Source organism: Lithobates pipiens, unplaced genomic scaffold (assembly GCF_037356315.1).
Source record: "Lithobates pipiens isolate NorthernLeopardFrog02 unplaced genomic scaffold, aLitPip1_a1.2 Scaffold_30, whole genome shotgun sequence".
In the NCBI taxonomy this organism is placed as follows: domain Eukaryota; kingdom Metazoa; phylum Chordata; class Amphibia; order Anura; family Ranidae; genus Lithobates; species Lithobates pipiens.
This window is the reverse complement of record NW_027507791.1, coordinates 121851832-121875901: the sequence shown is the minus strand read 5'-3', so window position 1 is coordinate 121875901 and position 24070 is coordinate 121851832.

Genomic DNA, 24070 nt, shown 5'->3' with positions numbered 1-24070 from the left:
GATCGGATGTGATTTGCTGTGCGAATCACATCCGGATCTCCCCCCGCAGCAGTGTGAACCCAGCCTAAAGGTGAAAAAAAATCCAAACCATCATGGCCCTGTGTGAAAAAGTGATTGCCCCCTAAACCAAATAACTGGGTGGGCCACCCTTAGCAGCAACAACTGCAACCAAACGTTTGCGATAACGTGCAATGAGGCTTTTACAGCGTCCTGGAGGAATTTTGGCCCACTCATCTTTGCAGAATTGTTCTAATTCAGTTACATTAGAGGGTTTTCGAGCATGAACGGCCTTTTTAAGGTCATACCACAACATCTCAATAGGATTCAGGTCAGGACTTTGGCTAGGCCACTCCAAAGTCTTCATTTTGTTTTTCTTCAGCCATTCGGTGGTGGACTTGCTGGTGTGTTTAGGATCATTGTCCTGCTGCAGAACCCAAGTTCGTTTCAGCTTGAGTACACGAACAGATGGTCGGACATTCTCCTTCAGGATCTCTTGGTAGACAGCAGAATTCATAGTTCCTTTTATCACGGCAAGTCTTCCAGGTCCTGAAGCAGCAAAACAGCCCCAGACCATCACACTACCACCACCATATTTTACTGTTGGTATAATGTTCTTTTTATGAAATGCAGTGTTCCTTCTACGCCAGATATACTTGGACACACACCTTCCAAAGAGTTCCACTTTTGTCTCATCGGTCCACAGAATGTTGTCCCAAAAGTCTTGGGGATCATCAAGATGTGTTGTGGAGAAATTGAGACGAGCTTTGATGTTCTTTTTGCTCAGCAGTGGTTTTCTCCTTGGAACTCTGCCATGCAGGCCATTTTTGCCCAGTCTTTTCCTGATGGTGGAGGCATGAACGCTGACCTTAACTGAGGCAAGTGAGGCCTGCAGTTCCTTGGACGTTGTTGTGGGGTCTTTTGTGACCTCTTGGATGAGTCGTCGCTGCGCTCTTGGGGTAGAACTCCTGAGAAGGTTCACCACTGTTCCATTTCTTCGCCATTTGTGGATAATGGCTCTCACTGTGGTTCGCTGGATTCCCAAAGCTTTGGAAATGGCTTTGGAAATGGCTTTATAACCCTTTCCAGACTGATAGATCTCAATTACTTTCTTTCTCAATTGTTCCTGAATTTCTTTGGGTCTCGGCATGATGTGTAGCTTTTAAGGATCTTCTGGTGGACCTTACTGTGTCAAGCAGCTCCTATTTAAGTGATGCCTTGATTGTGAACAGGTGTGGCAATAATCAGGCCTGGGTGTGGCTAGAGAAATTGAACTCAGGTGTGGACAACCACAGTTATAGTATGTTTTAACAAGGGGGGCAATCACTTTTTCACACAGGGCCATGATGGTTTGGATTTTTTTTCACCTTTAATAATAAACACCTTCATTTACAAATTGCATTTTGTGTTTACTTGTGTTGTCCTTGACTATTGTTTAAATTGGTTTGATGTTCCGAAACACTTAAGTGTGACAAACATGCAAAGGAACAGGAAATGAGGAAGGGGGCAAACACTTTTTCACACCACTGTATACTGTAATAAATACTGTAATAAATTAAAAGTATATACTAACATTAGTAATTCTTATTCTAAATAAATTAAATCAAAGACTGCTGAAAACGTAATGGTGTTAGCTCTCTAATTTTTCTCCCTTGAAATCCGAAGACATATACTATTACCAAATGTATTGGGACACCTGCCTTTACACTCACATGAACTTTACTGACATTCCAGTCTTAGCCCTTGTCAGGGGCGTAACTAGAAATCACAGGGCACCATAGCAAAATGTTGAATGCCCCCCCCCCCCACCAAATAAAAAAATGAACTAATACCATTGAACAACAGACTACAACAACATCTTCTGTCTGTCATCTCCTTCCTGATATTGCATGTCCTACAGAGTCATTGCATGCAGTACAGTGTCATCGCATTGCCGTACAGTGTCATTGCACGCCATACGCTGCCATCACATGCCATACAGTGCCATCACATGCCATACAGTGTCATCACATCGCCTGCAGAGCCATTGTATGGCATGCGATGACACTGTACGGCATGTGATGACACTGTACGGCATGCAATGAAACTGTACGGCATGTGATGACACTGTATGGCATGCAATGGCATTGCACAACATGTGATGACACTGTACAGCATGCAGGGGCATAACTAGAAATCACAGGGCCCCAGAGCAAAATGTTGTATGGGCCCCCCCCCCCACAGAAAAAAAAATGAACTAATGCCATTGAACAACAGACTACCACACCCATGTGGCACAGTACCCAGGCAACAGTTTATATTAATCTTGAACAACAAAGTATGCAGTATACTGTATGCAGCCCCTGAAGGGAACACATTGCAGACCTCCATGCCTTCTAACCAATTTCTGTTCTGTTATATAAAATGAAATAGTTCAACTCACCATGATGCAAAATCAGTGGGATCCCTGAGCGTGTCACTTGCCATCATTGCCTGCCACCAGATGCAGATTGTAACTTGTCACACGTTGCAGAATGTCACCTACCACATGTTGCATATTGTCCACTTGCCACATCCCAGATTGTCCCTTGCCAAGTCACCTGCCACACATTATGGATTGTCACTTGCCACGTCCTGGATTGTCACTTGCCACACATTATGGATTGTCACTTGCCACCTCCTGGATTGTCACTTGCCACGTCACTTGCCACACATTATGGATTGTCCCTTGCCACGTCCTGGATTGTCACTTGCCACACATTAAGGATTTTCACTTGTCACATCACCTGCCACACGTTGCGGATTGTCCACTTGCCATGTCGCCTGCCACCAGATGCAGATTGTCACTTGTCACACGTTGCAGAATGTCACCTGCCACATGTTGCGGATTGTCCACTTGCCATGTCCCGGATTGTCACTTGCCACGTTACCTGCCACACATTATGGATTGTCACTTGCCACGTCCTAGATTGTCACTTGCCACGTCACCTGCCACACATTACGGATTGTCACTTGCCACGTCACCTACCACACATTACGGATTGTCACTTGCCACATCACGTATTTTCACTTGCCACGTCCCCTGCCACATGTTACAGATTGTCACTTGCCACATCCAGGTTGTCACTTGCCACGTCACCTGCCACACATTGCGGATTGTCACTTGCCACGTCCTAGATTGCCACTTGCCACACATTACAGATTGTCACTTGCCACATCCTAGATTGTCACTTGCCACACATTATGGATTGTCACTTGCACTGCCTGGATTGTCACTTGCCACGTCACCTGCCACACATTACGGATTGTCACTTGCCACGTCACCTGCCACACATTACGGATTGTCACTTGTCATGTCATGGATTTTCACTTGCCACGTCACCTGCCACATGTTACGGATTGTCACTTGCCACATCCAGGTTGTCACTTGCCATGTCACCTGCCACACGTTACTGATTGTCACTTGCCACGTCGCCTGCCACACATTATGGATTGTAATTTGCCACGTCACGGATTTTCACTTGCCACGTCACCTGCCACACGTTATGGATTGTCACTTGCCATGTCCCGGGTTTTCACTTGCCACGTCGCCTGCCACACATTATGGATTGTCACTTGCTCTGCCACTTTCCTGCTGTGTCACAGAGTCAAGCAACAGATTATCAGTCAGGCAGCAGAGAGATAATGTCATCTCTCTGCTTCCTGGCTGCCTGCACAGTGAAGGGGGAACTGCACTGCAGGGATGCAGGGCGGCGCCGGGCGGTGAGAGAGGATGTCATCTCTATGCTCCCCCGCCGTGCACTGCTCAAAAACCAACCATGTGCTCAAAGAAGTACTTACATAGTGCATAAAACATGTCCATAATAATCACAGCATCAGTGTCCATTCTAATTGTCACACTTCTTGTGGTGACCACATTTTTGCTAATTTTTCAACGTTGCACCTGTGCTCTCCAAACACCCTAATGCCCCGTACACATGATCAGATTTTCTGACAACAAGTGTTGATTGTGAGCTAGTTGGCTGAAAGTCTGACCGTGTGTATCCTCCATCGAACATTTGTTGTCGCACTTTCCGCCAACAAATGTTGGCTAGCTGGTTCTCAGATTTTCCGCCAACAAAACTTTGTTAATGAATGAAAAATGGTTCTGGACAGCCGCACTCTGAAAAAAAGCCTTCTATTCAAAAAAAAACACAAAATCCAAAATTGCATGTCGCAGCAGAACAGGAAAATTAATGCGTTTCACACTAGACACAGTGCTTAAGCACAGCTATGATTAAGCACCGTGTCTAGTGTGAAACACGTTCATTTTCCTGTTCTGCTGTGACATGCAACTTTGGATTTATTTTTTTTTTTTAAAGGCTTTTTTTCGGAGTGCGGCTGTCCAGAACCACTTTTCATTCATTAACAAAGTTTTGTTGGCGGAAAATTTGAGAACCAGCTAGCCAACATTTGTTGGCGGAAAGTGCGAAAACAAATGTTCGATGGAGGATACACACGGTCAGACTTTCAGCAATATGCAATATGCACCTGTGGTTCCTTCAATTGGGTGAAGAGCCTTGCTATCAGACGATCCTCCTGGAGCGGTGACAGTCCCTTTCCCTAACAAAACTTTGTTGTCAGAAATTTCCAATCCTGTGTACACAAGTCTGATGCACAAAAGTTTGTGCATGCTCGGAATCAAGCACAAGGAGCTGCACTGGCTATTGAACGTCCTTTTTCTCGGCTCGTCGTATGTCTTGTACGTTACCACGTTCCCATGTTTGTAATTGTTGGCCAACATTTGTGTGACCGTGTGTATGCAAGACATGTTGGAGCCAACAACCTTTGAACAAAAATCCACAGTTTTGTTGTCGGAAAGTCCGATCGTGTGTACGGGGCATAAGAGTTATCACTCACTGACTTATTGGGACCCCTTTTATTATTTAAGCAGGTCAAACTGCACTCTAACAAGATAGGTCCCTTTAAATTCTCCCTCCAACGGTCACAGGAACTATGCATAATGACCCCAAATGGTTCATAACCATGACACCTGACAAAAGGCACAGGTAAAGCACTTCCGCTCTGACGTCACATCTGCACTTTGGAGCGGTGCCAGTTAGGCACATTTTAATGTAAGTGCAATTTTATGGCATTTTATGGGCTGATGTTCATAAAGAGGTATACAATGATGGGTATTCTGGTCTGAATGGGCTGCATTTCATGAGCTTACTATGGTGTATAAGAAGGACATTTGAGGTCATTCAGCATAGTTCCTGTTGCAGTTGGAGGAAGAATTTAAAGTGACCTGTCCTGTTATGTCCCGTACACATGATCGGACATTGATCGGACATTCCAACAACACAATCCATTGATTTTTTCTGACGGATGTTGGCTCAAACTTGTCTTGCATGCACATGGTCACACAAAATTGGTCAGAAATTGTGAACGTCAAGAACGCGGTGACGTACAACACGTACGACGATCCGAGAAAATGAAGTTCAATAGCCAGTGCTTGATTCAGAGCATGTGTGGAACGTTGTGCGTCGGAATTGTGTATACACGATTGGAATTTCCGACAAAATATGTTGTTGTCGGAAAATTTGAGATCAGATCTCAAATTTTCTGTGGAGGAAATTCCGATGGAAAATGTCTGATGGAGCCTACACACAGTCGGAATTTCCGTCAAAAAGCTCCCATCGAACATTTTCTGACAGAAAATCCAACCGTGTGTACAGGGCATTAGAATGCAGTTTGATCTACTTATTTAATATAAGGATTTTAAAAAGTCAGATGAGCGATCACTCTAATGCCGCATACACGCGATTGGAAATTCGGACAGCAAAAGACAGATGAGAGCTTTTCATCAGAAAATGTGACCATGTGTATGCTCCATCGGAATTTTGCTGGCCGAATTTCCGCCAGTAAAAGATTGAGAGCAGGTTCTCAATTTTTCCGATGGAAAAAGTTTTGATCGGAAATCCCGATCGTCTGTAGCAATTTCTGAATCGCGCAAAAATGTATGCATTCTCGGAAACAATTCGACGCATGCTCGGCAGCATTGAACTTCATTTTCTCGGCTCGTCGTAGTGTTGTATGTCACCACGTTCTTGACGGTCGAAAGTTCATCGAACTTTTGTGTGACTGTGTGTATGCAAGCCAAGTTTGAGTGGAATTCCGTCAGAAAACCCATCATAGCTTTTTCCAACGTGAATTCCGATCGTGTGTATGGGGCATTAGGGGAGTTTGGAGAACACAGATGCAGTGTTAAAGAATTAGCACATTTGGTTACTACAAAAAGTGTGACAGTTTGCATGGAAATGGATGCTGTGATTATTACGGACACATTTTACACACTATGGATATACTTCTTTGAGCTCATAAAAAAAAAAATGCATTTTTTTCCACGTAATTGGTTTTTGAACACTTCATGTTTATTTTAATGTGAATCATAATTTTGTAGCACTTTCTGAAGTATTTATAATATTAAGAAGGTCTGAGTGCTGGTCACATTGTATATAGTATATTTGATTTTTTTCTCTTCCTTAAAATTGGTCAGCTAGGAGGTGCAGTAAGGTAAGTGTCCATAAATGTGCAATTATTTCTTTATAAGCCTGACTGCAAGATGGTTATCTCATGTAAATAGATTATACAAATCTGAAGGTAAAAGAGGGGATTTTATTAATCAACTTTTGTCTTACAATATGAAACAAAGCACAAAAAAATAAAAAAATAAAAATAAAAAAACCTCCTAATGTCTACTAAGAAGAGTTGTCTGTACATCACAAAGCCTCCAGCAGTGAAAGAGTTATCACCCAGCGATTAGAACGACTTGTAGCTTCTTCATAAGCCCTCCAGCTGTAGACAGAATGAAACTGCTCATGCAAATTAAATGCATTTTAAACAATAAGCTGATTGCTCCTTATGGATTTTTTCTCTTTCTTAAGTATTGATCCTCTGGTAATAGATTGCACAGGGTAAAAACTATCCACATTAAAGATAAACCGCACACTGTGAGACGCTCTTATGTACAAGGGCTGGCACAGCATTCTCTGTTGGACCACATGGTGGGCAAGTTCACTGTGCCTCTGCATTATCAGCGAGCTTGCGAGGCAAGGACCTTGCTTCTTTTTCTTAAATAAAGCGCTTACTACAATTACAGATTTACAGTTCAGAGAGCTGGTTGTCACATGTGGGGAAGAGGATGCTATTCTAGCATGTATTTATGCAGAGTCTGCTCCTTTGTCCTCCAATGGCCTCTACATTGTGTTGTCTGCCTCTGCAGGGCAGCACTTTACACTGTGCAATAGATGCAGCAAATTACACTTTGATTTGGACTTGTGTTATTACAGTACCATTAAATTGTGCCAGCACACAAACTTTTTTTTTTTTTTTTCAGTGCAGACTCCTAATAGAACTTTGAGAGGCAACGTTTGGCACCATCAATGCCAGTATGATGGCAGATTGTTCTGTCAATAAAATTAATTGCTAAAACTGCAGCACAGTTCATTTTGCTATCCAGTTGCATTGTCCTCATCAATATTTAAGTAGGTGCGAGACAGCTAAGGTCAGAAGGCCTGACCCAGATGAGTTCATAACTTAGCAATGCTTCAGGATCGAGGTCCATCTAAGCATGAATATGGCTTTGTTTGTTTATAGAATGAAGCACTTGGCCTGTTAATGAGGGAGCATGTAATGCTTAATGTGCTTATGTAAAGACGTTATGTTCCATTTGTAGTATTATAGTTCTATGGCATGAGTTTAGAAAACAAAACTAATTTGAATTTTATATAAGACACATTGGTGGCCGATTCATTAAAGTGGATATATCAATAAAATGAATATTTCAAATTAAAAAATAACACATGTCAGCGCTACCGAATCACTGTATAATTTGACCCAAAACTCAAATATTATTCCTTTTCGGAATTTAGAAAATGTTGTTCTCCAACTCCCAGCTTAGGCATGCTGGGTAACATGGTTTCTGGCTACAATCATTACCACACATAATTTATTGTTTTTTTTCTACTCAGCAGTGAGATACATTTAAAATCTGCTCCATGTACATAAATAATTGCAAACTACACATAAAAGTAAGGTTTTTAAAATATTAACACATATTGACATTACATAAAAAAAACGCATGCCAAAAAAAATAAAGATAAATAAAAAATACAGTTACCTTCTAATTCCAATCAAAAATAAATAGGTACACATTTTGGAATGGTCACAATAATCAGAATTCTTTTTTTAAAAGTAAAATGAATGCTATAACCTCATTAGCTACATTTGTACCCTGTTTCCCTGAAAATAAGCCCTACCATGAAAATAAGACCTACAAGGACTTTAACTAGGGCTTATTTGGGGGGTAGGGCTTATATCGCAGCCATCACCGACAATCATGCTAGGTCTTATTTTCAGAAACAGGGTAGTACTTTTGAAAATAGTTTATTCCTGATCAGATTACTATTGTTTCTGGTTATCCATTCTGTTGCTAGAACATTTTCTTACAATCAGAAGTATGAAATCGGCTTTCTCTTACCACGCCTCGTCCACCGTATGTTTATAAACGACTTCAGATGGGAATAGTGATATCTCAGTCATCAATGAAGCAATGATTAAAATACCATTCCTTAGCCCTGAAGATTCTGCAAAGGATGGCAGGATTCTGCAAAGGATGGCAGAAGTAAAATAAAAGTAATATGAGTGGCTAACAAGCCACTGGATTACTCTAAGCCCTTGTACCCACAGTCAGACATTCTGACAACAAAATCTGACGGATTTTGTCCGAAACTGGTGTTGCATACACACGGTCGGACAAAGTTGTCGGAAAATCCGATCGTATGTAACGTGATGACGTTATTTCGTTACGACGGGACTAAGTTCAGGCTAGTAGCCAATAGCTTTGGTCTAGGAATTTGAACTGAGCATGCGTGGCACTTTGTCCGATCGGAATTCTCCACACACAATCGGACAAAGTCCGATCGGATCATGTTGTCGGAAAATTTTATAGCCCAGCTGGAAAACTTGGTACTCTGACGGAAACAGTCTGATGGAGCCCACACACTGTCGGATTATCCGACAACATGGTCCAATCGGACATTGTCCATCGGAATGTCCGACCGTGTGTACAAAGGCTTACAGGTGGAGGAAGTGGGTGCGATCGGAGAGCCCAGTAAGTATGCGACAGGCGGCATCCAGACACACAGTGAAGGGAACAGATGTCGTTCCTCCCACTCTGTGACATCAAAGACAGGAAGTAATGAGGATTTAGTCACTTCCTGTTTCAGTTCTTTGTTTACCTGGCCATTACCTGCCAGGGAAGCAGCTGATCAGATCGTGTCTGGTCATCTGTATTGGAGGCTAGAAGAGAGATCTAATAGACCCCAAATCTCTCCATAAAGAGACGGGCCATGCTATTACAAGGCATGCTGTTCATCCTTTGCATGCCTCCCAACATTTTGAGATGGGAATGAGGGACACCTACTAACAAACTAATGTAGGCATCAGACACGCCTCCTTTCACACCCCCTTAAAGGAGAATTAACAAAATAAAGGTTGATTATATCCACAATGACTTTTTTTTACCACTACAATTCCTTTATATTGGCTTTTAAAATACACAAATGCAGCAATTTAGAAATTGGATGAAAGGTTAGTACTGGGAAACACTTTAAGAAAGATAAAAAGTGCATTTTATACACAACTATATGGATCAGACCAAAATGAGGGACACATGAGGAGGGAAGAGGGACAGAGGGACTTTTTTCCAAATCAGGGACAGTCCCTCAAAATCAGGGACAGTTGGGAGCTATGCCTTTCTAATAGCAATAACATTGATAAAATTAAATTAAAGGTATAGTGTTAAAAAAGTGTAAATAAAAAAATTGAATAAAAAAATAATATTAATTTTAGTGCCAAACCTCCTGTGTAACTCTAAACTGCTAACTTATAAAGACTTTTAAAGCACTGACTATGGAGATGTTTTGGTACCGTAATTTGGCAATGCTCCACGGGAGGACGTAGTTTTAAAGCCTGACATGTTTGGTATCTTTTTACTTGGCGTAACATCATATTTTATATTTTACCAAACAATTGGGTATTATATTGTGTTTTTGTACATTATAACACATTAAAGTGTATTTGAAAATGTGCGTTTAAAAAAAAACGCTGCACAAATATCATGTCACATCAAAATATGCATCGTCCACCATTTTACTGTCTGGGGCCTCTGCAAAAGGTACGCTATCATGTGGTAATCACAATGGCATGCGCAGCACGAATTGGTCTATGTGTTTTATGGGTCAACCTGCTTCATCAGGAACATATATTGTCAAATTTGCTAGAATTGTCCAGCCACAGTCACAATAGTCATCACTACAAAGAAAAGAATGTATACAAACATTATCAAATAAAAAAAACATAAAGAAAGGGATAAAGATATAATTCACATGCTAGAACTACTGTCCAAAAAAAAAAACCCACACCCACTGATGATCACTGTTATAAGCAATAGTTTTAGCTGTCATGAATGGCTTTCTGTTGTAATCTGTGATTGGCTACAGCTATTCATATGGTACATGGTGCTGAGATTGGCCTAGGTACCATGTGATAGCTGTGGGTCAATCACAGCATCACAATAGTAAGAAAAACAGTCATGAATGGAAGCCATTTGTAGTCATTTAATCGCTATGATTGGTCATAGTGATCATATGATACTCGTCCCTCACAGCAGGCCGAGTACTGAGTGCTGTAATCACAAGATCATCCTGCTACATGCCCCAAGGGGCCGTGTCGGTGCGAACGTGCTCAGCATCATACCAGTAGGTCGCAGTGCCTGTACTTGCTTGCAGTAAAAGTACTGTGAGCAGGTTGGCATGTAGTTATAAAGTATTAGCTGGAGTTTGGCTTCAATTTGTTAGTTTTTTTTTTTTTAAATCTGCCAGTATACAGTATTTAACACTCTCTTCCCCCTAAACTGACAATGCTGCTGTCAAAATGTGCTCATGTGCACCTTCACCCAGAGTGGGGGTATTCTAATACAGGAGATGTGCTACTGGCCAGATCACCAGATGGAAACAGAGGGCAAAAAGAAAACTGATGCAGTAAGTCCAGTGATTGGTAAGCTGCAATATATTACATTTTTGGTTTTGGGTTTAATTCCGCTTAACTCCTCACTCATTTCATTTGGCTAGCTGGTGATGTTGAAGTGATGGAACATGTGACTAAGGCCGCGTACACACGGGCGGATTGTCCGCCCAACTTAGTCCGCTGAACCGTGTTTCAGCGGACAATCCGCTCGTGTGTGGGCTTCAGCTGACTTTTTCAGCGGACTGTCTGACGAACAAAGTCTTACGGAATTTCCGTAATTTTGTCCGTCCAAACTTGGTTTCAGAGGACAGTCCGCTCGTGAGTAGGCAAGTTGGACGGACTAAGTATGACGCATGCCCAGAAAGGATTTACAGGGCGGACAGGGTGGAAGGGCTTGGTCTTGTAAAACTAGTGTTCGTATTGAAGCTAGCATATTCGTCATGCTGCTAATTTTGTGGTTTTTTTAATATAGCCCATTCTTTTCTTCTTCATAATGCAAGAAAAGTGAAGTAGCTTTGTTGCTTATATTCACACAGAATTATACCAAATGTTTTTATTCATCCTCATCCTATGATTAATCTTATATATATATATATATATATATTAAAAAAAATTATAGAATTTATCTATTACTATATATTTTTGGAACTATTATTGTCAGTTAAAATTTTTTTTTTTTTTTATTTTTTTTTTTGTGGGGGGGGGGGGGGGGGTTTGAAACAAGATGGACTTGCATTTTTTTTGGCCAAGCAGGACTATGTAAGTAGAGATAGATAGATAGATAAATAGATAGATAGATAGATAGATAGATAGATAGATAGATAGATAGATAGATAGATAGATAGATAGATAGATAGATAGATACCCAAACCAGCATTTTAGCTTACACATGATTGCATGTTCAAAATCAGCAGAGCTTCCCCTCATTTCAAATGTAAAGCCTCAAATTTACAGCGACTGCACTTCCAAGTGCACTTGCAGTGCTTTAAAAATTGCACTTGAAGTTAGCATATTTATATTAAGATGAACGTGTGTTTTGTAAATAACCCCCAGAGTCTTTTGACATGTACCTGCCTACTCACAAATAAACTCTGTTTTTTAAGCCAAAATAACATTTTTCGTCAGAACAAAACTAAATCAAGAGGGAGGCAACACTGGAGACAATTTTGACGTTTGTGAAGCCTTTTGTCCACCAGGCACACATCAAGTGAGTGGCCACCAAAATTCAGAACCTGTGGAACATGTAAATAGGGAGCACAACATGGTCATAGAATCCCAAAGACCAGGAACAGCAGCAGATGAGATCTATGTCCCCAGACTGTGGTACTACAACAGCCTGCGTCTTCTTTCAAAGCAGACTGAAGCCAGGCAGTCACTTCCGACTCTTCCGTCTAGTCTTCCCTCCACGCTTCACTGGAGGCTGTGCCTCTGGTGGTGGACTTGTGGTAGGAGGAGGAGGAGGAGGAGGAGGAGGAGGAGCAGTAGGGTCTGTGTTATACAGTCTGGTGGTCGGTGTTAGCTCACCCTTCAGACCCCGTTGAATGGCATAAAAAAAAATTGCTTCGCACAAGTTGCGCTGTGCCTTCTCCATTTCTAACAACCTGCTTGCTAAATAAGTACCGTAGGCCTCCTCAGGATTGGGGGGTTTGGTCAGCACTTGGGTGGCTTGGCGTATAAGTGCCAAGGACTCCTCCTCTGTACGTGTCATCCTCCTGGGCCTTTTGCTGGCTAGGCGGAGGGGAGGGACCTGGCTTTCGGTCCGACTCCTGCTGGGCCCAGCTAGCTCCTGTGTGTGGCTGGTCACGGCCTCCTCCTCCATACCACTGGTCCCGGCCTCCTCCTGGGTGAGCTCATCCTGTGTAAAAAAACAAAGAAATCAATAAATAAAATATGTCCATATTTTGAAATCATCAATCACTAACAATTTTACAGTTCTCACTTGCAAATACATTTGTCTTGAAATACAAAAGGCTATCATTTTGACACCATCATTTTTCCTTCAGTTCACCAAGATTTGAGCCACATTTGTGGAAACTACTGTATCCTTCTATCTAATTTAATTTGTGATGAAATCCTAGATTTGGAAGCAATTCAAACATTGAACTTTACATCATTAATATTTGAGCAATCCTAACTTTAGAAAGTAAAATATACCTGGCTCCAGCTGGGCGCATCAACTTCGTCCAGCAAGGAAGGGTCTGGATCTTCCAGGGATGGCTCACCTGAGGTGGAGGGAAGGGTGGAGGGAAGGGTAGACGGAAGAGTGGAAAGTGACTGCCTGGCTTCTGACGTGTCATCCAGAAAACGCAGCCTGTCATAATACCACAGCCTAGGTACATAGACCTGACCTGCTGCTGATCCTGATGTTTGGGAGTCTAGGATCTTTTTGCTCTCCCGCCTATACACGCTACGCAGGTTCTGAATTTTGGCGTTCACAAAGTCAGTGTCTGCCTGGGGGAGTCGGGTTTTCACAAACGTCAAAACTGTCTCCAGTGTCTTCTTCCGGCCAGGACGGCTGGAATATTGTGGGTGTTTGGAATCCCAAAGGCTCCTGTGTGATTCTATTAGATCAATAAATGTGGAGAGGAAGGCCTCCTCCTTAAAGGGGTCTGGGTTATACTTTTGCATTTTTATTTCTGAAAAACAAAAAAAACAAAAAAAAATAATGTCAGACCAAATGCACACTATTTATATTGTGACAATGTAGGCGAGACACACACTACACACACACACACACACACACACACACACACACACACACACACACACACACACACACACACACACACACTACCCCCACACACTACCCCCCCACACACACACACTACCCCCCCATACACCCACCTCCCCCCCCCACACACACACACACACACACTACCCCCCCATACACCCACCCCCACCCCCACACTACCACACAAAACACCAACCCCACTCAACCACCAACCCACATAAAAATCAATTAACCATCAATAAAGTGAAATTTCACTATATATACTCCTAACGCAGGCTTAAAATTAAAAGAAAATAAAAACATAACTATCTTACCGTCGCATGTAGCACTCGTTGCTTCCGTTCGGACAAGCGTACGGCCTCGCGGTAACGCTTTATATACAGCGCATGCGTTCAAGTTCCGCCTGCGTCGCCCGCCCCTGACGTTCCGTGTGACCGTATTTCCCCGCTCCTTTTACCCTCGTTCCGCTGTGGGAGATTGATTGGTGAAAATGGCGGACGTAAATTCATTGAGCAGCGCGGAGGAAAGCCCTGAACCCCATGCTTCCGGAGCAAGGAAGAGATATAAGGCCACAAACATGGCCTTTGAAGAGATGGTGGAGATGGTGGCTATATTGAGAAGGGAGGACTATGATGGGGATAATGGCCCGTACCCCAAACCCAATATCCGCAAAAGCGGCATCATGGACATGGTCGTCACAAGTTTGCAGAGCAAATTTGGGGTACGAAGAGCCAAGGACCAGCTACGGAAACGATGGTCCGACATCAAGTCCAGGGAGCCGGACCAATATCATTGCATCAAAAAGGCCCTGAAAAAAAGTGAGTAAACTCCGCGTTTATCGTGACTGTCGGACATAATCGTTCGTATAGGTATTATATGTAATCGTTCGTGTAGGTATTGTATGTAAATATGGCGAATTTGATCGATCGTGTAGTCAATAGTTCATGTAGTGAGCGCATATGGTTGTTCGTATATGTGGGCGTAAATAGCATGAATTTGTATATGGTGTAAATTTATCTGGTGTTGGATTAGATTTTAATTAGTTATTAATTTTTTTGTATTGTTCATGATAAACTGAATTGTCACACTCAATTTAGGATATACATTTTTAATAAAGTTTCATAAATTTATTCAGTGCAATGTAGTCTCAATAAAAAAATGAGATAGATAGATCGATAGATAGATCGATAGATAGATAGATAGATAGATAGATAGATAGATAGATAGATAGATAGATAGATAGATAGATAGATAGATAGATAGATAGAATGCTGGTTCAACATCTGGACTGGGAATCATTTAGTGTAGTTTGGGACATCATAGAACATGTTTTGACATAATCACACACAGGTACTCCAGGGGATGATTCGAGTGTGTCCGTCTGTGAAACTTGGACAAAAGATATAAAGTATCACAGTTTGGTTAAAGGCTAGGTTCACATTGCTGCAATGTACGAGATCAAATGTGATTTGCACCGCACTGCAGTGCAAATCACATGTGATCTCTGTGTGATGCGATTTCAGCCATACATATAGTATGGCTGAATTCGCATCGCATCCGGCCCAAACTTGTACATGGCCCTTTTTTTAGTCCACAGCCGAATCGGATCACATGGATGTTCACACCATGTGGTCTGATTCCTGTCCGAGTTTAAAGATTGCACTGTGATATGAGAACTAATTTGGAGGTGTCAATAAAACTTTACACTGACACTCCCAGCAGGTCACATAGGGCAGTGCGAACTGCCTCCAGGAGGCATGCGATGCGTGAAACCACAGTAGATTTGCAGCGTTCGCACATCGCAGCAGTCTGAACACAGCCTAGCTAAAAAAAAATTCATTTTAATGATGTATTAAACTAGGAGCTTGTAATAACCAGCTAAGAATTGTACACCACTTCAAACCAATGTTTCATATTCCAATTTCTGAACTCAAATATCACTATGCTTAAAAGTATACCTTTTTTTGTTTGTTTTTTCATTCTCATAGGGGAACAAAGACTCAGACAAGAGGCGGAGCAGCCCAGGACCCCCCGACCTCACCAGCCTGATTGGGCAGTTAGCCCCAGCCCTGTGTCTGTGATGGAGCTGCCCAGCCCCGTGTCAGAGATGGAGCAGCCAAGCCCCGTGTCCGAGCTGGATCAGCCCAGCCCAGGGCTAGATGTGGAGGAGGAAGAGGTGGTGGAGATACACACCCCACAAAGTGAGTGTCTGACAACCCAGCTTAAGGTAAACAATTAATGGCTGTATATTTTAACCAATTTTTTATCTACACATGTTTTTAGGTGATGATCTGGTTGTGGAAGGACAAGCCGCGGAGCCATTTTCCACAGACAGTGCCCAGAGGCTGATTGGGCAGATCATGGCCTGGAATGGCAAGATCGATGAAATGCAGAGACAACTGGACACTATGAGGCAGGAAATGAAGAACATGATCGATGTTTTAGGGAGAATCTAAGCCCCTTTTCCCTAAAACGGAAGATCATGTTCTTCATTTCCTTGCCAAAAAGTTTTTAACGTTTTTAGAACATTGTTTTTAGAGGCCAAATTTTGAAGATGCACACGGTGTGTCAACATGTGCTATGTGCCATCAGAGGATCGCAATGGACGCATTTGGTGTTTGCATACCCTTCCCCATTCTAGTATGTGAGAGGAAGGGATTGCACCCACCAAACACGTCCATTGATCACTCATGATGGTAGATAGCACATGTTGACATTACCAATTTTTGGTGTGCATCTTCAAAATTTGGCTTTACCCCTTGTTTTATGTAAATAGTTAAAAATACGATTTTATGTATTTGTTTTATAATTTTATTTTCTATATATATATATGGATATATCTATATATTTATATGTTTCCAAAAAAAAAAAAATTACCCAAAAAAAACAAAAAACAAAAAGAAAAATATCTAAAAAAGAGGCACTGGTTGGAATGTGCACTATTAAAAATTCCAAAAAAAAAGATGTGTGTGTGTGTGTCTTCTTCTTTCAATACTCAATACCAGTTTGGGAAGTCATCTTGTGTTTTCTGTCACAAAGGGCCTTATTTACTATTGGCAAAAACCACTTTGCAATACAAATGCACTAGGACAGGAATATGCAATTAGTGGAAATCCAGCTGTTGCAGAACTACAAGTCCCATGAAGCATAGCAAGACTGACAGCCACAAGCATGAGACCCAGAGGCATGATTGATTTGTAGTTTTGCACCAGCTGGAGGTTGGCCAATTGCATATCCCTGAATTAGGAGAATGTAGGAGACAAGCAAACAAGAACCAAACTTAAATATTTGAACAGACAATACATATTTCAAGAAAAATAAATTTTTATTGCTCAGCTGGCATTGGAATGGCCCCCCTACCATTAAAATAGCTGACATAGCGGTCACGCACCTCACGTGCTGTTTGGGGGGCTAAGCCAGGAAGGGCATGATCCAGCCCTGTCAGTTCTGGAAATATTAGTCCGGCCTCAGGCCCAATAGGCTGCAGGTACTGGTTCCCTGAAAGTTTTCGGAGAAAATTGTGCAGAATGCAGCAGCACAGAATCACATAGTTCAGTTTATATTCTGCTAGGTTGATCGCTGTCAGTAACAGACGGAACCGGCTGGCCATAATGCCAAAGGCACTCTCCACAACCCTTCTTGCTCTGGCCAGCCGGTAATTAAAAACCCTCCTCTCCGGGGTGAGGGTCCTTTGGGGGAAGGGTTTCATAAGATGGTCACTCAGACCGAACGCTTCATCAGCTAGAAACACAAACGGTAGACCGTCCACATTCTTGGCATCTGGTGGCAAGTCCAGGCCACCAGTGATGAGACGGTGGCAGAACTCGGTCTGCCTAAAGACTCCTCCGTCAGACATCCGGCTGTTCTTCCCCACATCCACATAAAGAAAGTCACACTGTGCCGACACCGCCGCCATTAGCACCACACTATGGAACCCCTTATAATTCCAATAGTAGGACCCCGAATGGGGTGGGGGCACAATCCTCACATGTTTCCCGTCGATCGCCCCTCCGCAGTTGGGAAAGTCCCAACGGGCAGCGAATTGGGAAGCCACAGTCTGCCATTCCTGTGGCGTGGAAGGAAACTGGGGAGTCAAACACAGGAAAAAAAAATTGTCATTAAATAAAAACAATTCATAACAAATAAAACTCAAAAACATTTTGGAACAAAAGTTAAACAGAAATATTGCAAAAAAAATTTCTGCAAAAAAAAAAAAAAATAGGCGGCCCAATTCACAGATTAATCAGCCCTCTGATGGACCAGGGGACATAAGTTAGGTGGGTGAGGGAGGTGGGGGGACTAATTAATGAGTAGTCAATACCTGGAACCAATTAGAGTGGGGTGACTAATTATGGGGCGTCTATTATGACAAACCATATCTATCTATCTATCTATCTATCTATCTATCTATCTATCTATCTATCTATATCTATCTATCTATATATCTATATATCTATATCTATATATACACACACACACACACACAAAGGGTGTATACAAAGAGTATACAAAGAGTATACAAAGGGTGGGGGGGGGGGCAGTAAAATAGTACAATGGAGCTGACAATATGAATTATAGAGAAGAACAGTCTCAGCTGTGGGTGTATAGGGGCCCAGGATTGAATGCTGAGGACGTTAGTGAAAGCAAATATGCACGTGGGACACAAAAAGGTAAAAGGCTCAAAAAAATGACACAAAAAAACAAAAAAAAAACATCAAAAAAACAAACAAAAAAAACAAACAAAATGCATGCATTCATATAAAGGGGACATTCACATCATATTCCTGTCATGGATATTAAAAGTCATGATGAAATGAATACAAACATACAATGCATATAATGCATATAATGCAATATTAAAAGAACAAACTTACCTTCATATATTCCTTCTGCAGGACCCGAATAATGGCAGAACAGGTCTCTGGAATAATGATCCCCAGAGCCTGGGGGGAGATGCCTGTCGAGAACTTGAGGTCCTGAAGGCTTCTCCCTGTCGCCAAGTAGCGCAACGTGGCGACGAGCCTCTGCTCCGGAGTGATGGCTTGCCGCATGCAGGTATCCTGCCTGCTGATATAAGGGGTCAGCAAAGCCAGCAGACGGTGAAAAACGGGGTCCGTCATCCTGAGATAATTCCTGAAATCATCAGGATTATTCTCACGGATCTCACGGAGTAAAGGCATATGCGAGAATTAGTCACGCTGGCGCAACCAATTCTTTGTCCATGAACTCCTCCTCACCCTGTTCACAGACTGGGCTCGGGTCAAAGTATTAACCCCAACACCAAGCCCCAATATAGCACGAACTCGTTCCCGAGTACGTCCACTCTCCATGGCTTTGAAACGGTCGGCTGAACAAACAAGCTCAACTGAACGTACTGAAGAACAGCCAGACCTATGAAGAACGACCTGAAACCCAGAAACGAGCGGACCAGAAGCGCCTAATAACAGGTACAACTGATCCACGCGTACCGAAAGACAGATACAAACCTCACAGGTAGACTGCGCCGCAGTGAACGGACAAATTAAGCTGAAGTCTGAAAAGCGCGAATCGTCTCTAACCAAACTTCTACTAACGCAAAGTCAGCAGAAGGAGCCCAAAGGGTGCTTTGCTGTGTCTTGGACTTCCTATTTCTAGTCCCGTCGTACGTGCCGTACGTCATCGCGCACGCTTTCAGCGGACTGTCTGTTCATCGTGTGTGGTCAAGTCCGTTCATTCAAAATTTGGACGGACTGTCTGTCAGATTGTCTGACGAACTTAGTTGGGCAGACAATCCGCCCGTGTGTACGCGGCCTAACTTTCCTTACTTCCACATAGTAATGCTGGTGCTTTGTGGTTTGCTATTTCAGCACCCAGCAGTGTCAGATGGGGCAGGGGAGCATACTCAGTCTGTGTAGAGTCATGACTTGGTGATTACACAGAGCTCACTCTACTTCTGGTGGTTGTAAAGGTCGATAGGGGAGCATAAAAAGTAAGAATGTGCAGTTGCCAGTATTATGTATGTATACATTGAGCCTGGTATCCTCCTCCTCCATATAATCATCAAATCTTACAGTCCCTGTTTCCAACTTATACAATCTGGTGATGATTGTCTGTGACTCCAAAGATCCTTTGTGGTACATTGAGTCTTCCTGTCAGATTGTATCTGCTTGTCCATACGATGTACGGGCACACAGATACACTGACAGGTCTAATGTTCTGTAAAATGCAATGTGTCAAACTGGAGGCGTTCTGTACACAGATGGACGGTGTACAGAACACCCCCAGGAAATGTCATTTCTGGCTTGTGTGATTGACTTACTGATTTTCCCAGAATTTTACACTAAAGCCTCTTACACATGGTACAATTGTTGGCAGGGATTGTCTATTGACAGACTGTTGTCCTAAAATCTTACCGTTAATTACGCTCCTTTTGACAATTGTTTCCCAACTTTCTGCCAACAAATGTTGGATGGCAGGCTAGTAAATTTTCGCCGGACAATGGTTTGACGTCAGATTTTCGTGTGGTTAGTATACAAATCCGTCACACAAAAGTCGAAAGTACAAACACGCATGGTCGAAATCAATGCTCACCAAACACGAAATTAGCAGAAGGGGCCCAAAGGGTGGCGCTCAAGAGTTGAAATTCCTCATAGTATGTCACTACGTTCGTGTTTGTGGCACGACAATTGTGTAACGTTAGTATGCAAGACAAGATCCTGGCACACGCCCTTTTGACAAAACAAATGCTAGGTTGACCAACAATCATACCGTGTATACGAGGCTTTAGCTACAAGTCAGATTTTGGGCATTCCCTGCAATAAAATGTCATTTTTGGTGAGATACTCTTAAAGGGAAATCACATCTAAAGGGATGCAGGACTTGCAATTTGTCACATTAGAACCCTGCAACTGCAGCACCTGATTGGTAATTATATTATCACTCCCATTCAGATTTATTTTTTTACATGGACACAGACAAAAAAACAGCTATTTTTTTTAGAATAACAAAAGATAGGACTCTGCAACAAAGTTGGTTAAAATCCCTACATAAAATCTCTGCAATATACATTGCTCAATCAGAGGGAATGTTTTTCTATGGTGATAGAGGGTGACTACATTCCTATATACAGTGGGACCATGGAGAACGAATGTAGCCATCCCTCTAATAGGAAGCTGGATTATAGAATCATAAAAAGTAGTTTGGAGATTTGGAGGAGCCTGGGAGCAATAGAAGGTCCTTTTTTGAGTTAAAAATTCATATTTGAATGGAATTTCTTTTTTTACACAAGAGTGTCGCTTTAGCTCTTAAAGTGGTTATAAAACCTTCTGTGCTGCAGCTCCCCCCACCTACCCCCTACCCAGTGTTGGCCCATCCATATGGGGCCCTGGGGTGCCGCCCCTCTAAACCATGCGTCCGGCACCTAATCTAAATGCAGGGCTCTGGATGCATGGATTCCAATGTTTTTTTTTTTTTTTAGAAGCACATGATAAGAGCCTGAAGCTCTAATTGGCTTCTAAAAAGGGTGGGCCAAGCCCACCCAGTTGTGTGACTATAGCGAAATAATATTCCCTATGATCTTCCTGATTCTCCTCCCAGCCTTTCAGGAAGTGGGTCCTGAGACCTGTCACCTGATTGGCCGAGAGGAGAAGCAATCCTATTGGCCACCTAGGTGGAGGAGGAGGGAGGAGACACACAGGAAGAGGAGACGCAGGGGAAGCTGCCACCCCCTGTCGCCCAGAGGAAGAGCTGCCCACGACCTAGATGGGGTAAGTGTGAGGCTGGTGACCGGGGAAGAGGGTAGGGTGGCTGTGGGGTGCATTGTTTGCCACCCCCCAAAAAATATACCACCAGCCACCACTGTCCCGCCCCTTTTTCTAACATGAGCCAGATCTTATCTAGCGATGTGCATGGCAGCAGTTGCTCCCACTGCTGTCAATCAAATGCTGTGACACAAGAGTGGATGGGCCAAGTCCTGCTATCTGTGTCACGCAGCAGTGGGACTTGGGAGCGAGCATGGGTGCCCCCATTCAGGAGGAGGGGCTTGGAGCTCTGGCCCAGGACCCCATAAGAGAAGGATCAGGGCTGCTCTGTGCAAAACCATTGCACAGAACAGTATGTATAGACACGTTTGTTGTTTTAATGAAAAAACAAAACAAAGGTTTACAACCACTTTAACCAATGCCCTACCACTTGACCTTTAAATTTAACACTTAAACCTAACTCTAAAGCACTACATTATTCTTAAAACTGAATTTGAAGATATAAGAAAAAGGGTAGAGTGTAGATAATTAAGATGTAATACTTAATTCCTCCCTCCCTCAGCAGCTAATGCTCCGCTCTTTTTGCTCAAGGCCTTTGATACCCTCACGTACAGTGCAGGTGCAGTATGCTGGTCCTGCATGATGTCATAAAGTCTGCAACCATGAAGGAGGAAAAGTTGCTTCAGGGACATTTCACACATCATAGTGGAAGCCTACTGGAGTGAGGAATAAGTGTTATGGATTATTGATCTACCCATAGATATTACAAGCATGTAGCCTTTGCAGTGTGGGCATGTCCATCTGATAGGTAAAATGTTGCTGCTGCCCAGAGTGGGGCTTTCAGTTTCATTGAACAGTTTACATTTAATCCCCTTTCCTTAAACACTAACGTAATCTAAAACCCCTAATCAATAAACCTAACACTAGCCCAATATAACCTCTGAAGTGAACCATACCACCAAATGAACCCCTTGTTCTGTATATGTACCTCATCCTGCTCCAAAAGGTATCAGAGCTGAACCACAAAAGAATTGACAGTCTCGGAGTTTAGAATTTGAACATAAATATGTGATTGTTGCACATATGGAAAATTCTCATTTCCTGCAACTTGTGTAAAAAACAGTTGAGCATTCTGACATTTTTCATAAATGTGTTACCCTCCCATTTCAAAGAATATTCAGTTTGAATCCCTAGCACCTTAGTCAGTTATCTATTTAATACAAAAATATCTATAACATTTAAAAAGATAATAAAAAATAAATGCAGAAATCCATTTAACAAAGACAAAAACAGTAAAAAAAAAAAAAAAGAAAAATCAGTAAACACGGCGTTGTGGATTTTACCACTTTTCTGTTAAAATATTAAATATGTGTTTACTGAATTAGGGGCTTCTGAAATGCCGGGATATTGTGGATTTAGAGTAGAACTTAAAGAGGTAGTAAAGTGACAAAAGAAATAATAAAAAAAAAAGCTTACCCCCTGCCAGGCAATATTATAATGTGCTAGTATGCATCACATATTAGCACATTATGTGAGACTTACCATAAAACCAAGCCCCCCAGCAGCGTGGTTCCCTCGCTGACAGGGTCACCTGGTCTTCCTTCTGGGTTCGCGGGCTCCAGCCGTTTGAATGGCTGAGCTGTGATGATGTCACTCCCACACATGCACAGTGCGCGTCTATCAGTGACGTCACCGACAGCTACACAAGTAAATATCTCCTAAATAATGCACGTTTAAGAGATATTTACAGCACCTACAGGTAAGCCTTATTATAGGCAATTAAGATGTTATAGTAATTAAAACAAAACGGCTGACATTTGGCCTGTGTGTATGGCAGCTGGTCCAACAGAAGCCAGCTGTTTGGCTGGCTTCTGTTGGACATACATGCTGGAAAACCAGCAGCCATGGCTGAGAGCGCTGATTGGAGTGTTTTGGCAGGGGGGGGGACAATAGAACAGCAGGGGAGATCGCTGTACTAACATTGGATTGTTAGTACAGAGGCTCTGACCAGAGCTGTCAGTATTTTTTGTTCAAAACTGGGTTGAACGGAAAAAAAAAACTAGTGTTATGTGTTTCTAGGCTTTAAACACTAGAGACATTCTTAAAGCGGATCTCCCCAACCCCACCCCCCCTTTTTTTTTCTTCCCTTGCCTACCTAGTTGTGGGTCCTGCACAGTTAAGATACCCACCTGCCCAGCAGATCCCGCATTGTCCATGCAGAGTTACCCTCCTCTACTGCCCTTCACTCTGGGTTTCTGATGAACTGGTCAAAATCCGATGCATGTATGGCCAGCTTTATTCTGAGTTTAAGAAATGGGTACAGATACAATTGGGGATTTGTCTTAATGATTCTTCATGAACTTTGCTGACTTGGTATTTATTTATCCACTTCAATACTGGGTACTTTCACCCCCTTCCTGCCCAGGCCAATTTTCAGCTTTCAATTATGTCACACGTTGAATGACAATTGTGCAGTCATGTAACACTATACCCATATGACATTTTTATAATTTTTTTTACACAATTAGAGCTTTCTTTTGTTGGTATTTAATCA